We start from the raw sequence: 1,997 nt of genomic DNA on the forward strand, positions 1-1,997 counted from the left end.
CCCTGCGCTCCAGGAGCGTCCGCAGCCAGCCTGCCTCATTGGTTTGGGGTGATGGCAGCCGCCGATGTGAGACCCCTTTGAGAAACTCAATGAAAGGGGGTTCACATGTGAGATGTTGTGTTTCCTGCTTTCCCTCAGATGCCAGAGCCACCTGCTACAAGGACCTGGGTGTCACCTACAGGGGCACGTGGAGCACCACGGAGAGTGGGGCCGAGTGTGTCAACTGGAACAGCAGCCTTCTGGCCCGGAAGACCTACAACGGACGGAGGCCAGATGCCATCAAGCTGGGTCTCGGGAATCACAATTACTGCAGGTGAGCGGGCTGTCTTCGCTACGGAGTCGTTTTTCTCTGGGGAGAAACTGCTCCACTGGGGATATATATATATTGAGACAGAATTTCTTTTCAACTTTTGCTCTTAAGGCCCTCCACTCATTAGGTAAAGCCCATCCACGTTATCAAAATTGATCTTCTTAAAGCCAACTGATTGTAGATATTAACCACAGCTACAAAATCCCTTCCCAGCCACACTAACACAAACAACTCACCGTCACAGTCCAACCCTTATCAACTTGGCACCCGCACACATCTCCTTAAACCACACTTAATCTCCAAAAGGAGACAGTAAGTCATAGTCCCACCTGACATGATGCACCTATCCTGTGCACAGCCAGAAGCCATTAACTCTCCCCAGAAGAGGGTGCAAAGTCCTTGGGCCTGCGAGGGAAGCTCCGCTTTTAATGCCCCCTGGCTTTCTCCGGCTGATTTTTCAGAAACCCAGACAAAGACTCAAAACCTTGGTGCTATGTCTTCAAGACAAGGAAGTACGTCCCGGATATATACACTTTTTTTAATATGACAAAATTTCCCAAATTTAAAAAATACTAAGTTACAAAAGGTAATATGAATTCAGCAGTGCTTTCACAAATAATTGTTACTTATCACAATAGCATGAAAAACACGTTTTGAAGTTCTAAATATATGATACGTGCATTCAGTCTCCAACGAATGCTGACACACTTATGAATTTGAGGACTCTTTACAGCAGTGGTTCTCAATCTCCCTAATGCTGTGACCCTTTAGTACCGTTCCTCATGTTGTGGTGACCCCAACCATAAAATTATTTTCGTTGCTACTTCATCACTGTAATTTTGCTACTGTTATGAATCGTAATGTAAATATCTGATATGCAGGATATATTTTCATTGTTACAAATTGAACATAATTAAAGCATAGTGATTGATCATGAAAACAATATGTAATTATATATGTGTTTTCCGATGGTCTTAGGCAACCCCTGTGAAAGGGTCGTTCGACCCCCAAAGGGGTCGTGACCCACAGGTTGAGAACCGCTGCTTTACAGTAATGCTAAAGCATTTGCCCCATCTCCCAGGATCTGGCCTAAATTGGGACTCCCTGGTCTAGATGAGCTGAGAGACCCCTTCCAGTTATGCTGTTTATTATACTGGTATATTTTGTGAGTTTCAAATGGCGAGAAAAGAGGGTCAAGTGGGACAAGTAGGTGAAATAGGCAGCACTCTCCTTCCTTCCCAAGCCCAGCAAACCCTCCAGAGCACTTGCAGGCAAAGTCTGAGAAATCAGGGCCTGCTGACATGTCCCTCTATTGAAGTACCTTAGTTCACTGTCAAATATAAACAAGGAAACCCATAATTACTTTCAAAGCAGCTCCAGAAATAATCACCACTAATTAAACTCAGCGCCTTTTCCTGCTGGACCTGAATATACCCTCAAAAGCTCTTTCAACACAGCAATCTAGGAAGCCATCTCCAGTTGATCAAAGTTGGCACACCAGCAGAAAGCCGTTTGCCATCTCGGTGTGAAAGGGCTTGAAGAAGCCCTGGTGGGTGTGGCTCAGTTAGTAGGAGCATTGTCCCGAAAGGTCATGGGTTCGATTCCTGGTCAGGACACATACCTAGGTGGCAGGTTCGATCCCCATCCCCGGTCAGGGTACATGTGGGAGGTAACCGATGGATGTTTC

General features: G+C 45.9%; 2 protein-coding genes across 2 annotated transcripts in view; one reads left to right on the forward strand and one right to left on the reverse strand.

Moving 5' to 3' along the window:
* PLAT (plasminogen activator, tissue type) overlaps positions 1 to 1,997 on the forward strand; it is a 27,909-nt gene that overhangs the window by 19,938 nt on the left and 5,974 nt on the right. The window lies entirely within an intron of this gene.
* Positions 1,269 to 1,997, reverse strand: part of AP3M2 (adaptor related protein complex 3 mu 2 subunit) — a 33,671-nt gene continuing 32,942 nt past the window's right edge. Inside the window, exon 10 of the transcript XR_001514157.1 lies at positions 1,269 to 1,283. The gene's annotated coding sequence lies outside the window, so the exon portion shown is untranslated. The remainder of the gene's footprint in view (positions 1,284 to 1,997) is intronic.

The sequence above is a fragment of the Myotis davidii genome, unplaced genomic scaffold (assembly GCF_000327345.1).
Source record: "Myotis davidii unplaced genomic scaffold, ASM32734v1 scaffold93, whole genome shotgun sequence".
In the NCBI taxonomy this organism is placed as follows: Eukaryota; Metazoa; Chordata; class Mammalia; order Chiroptera; family Vespertilionidae; genus Myotis; species Myotis davidii.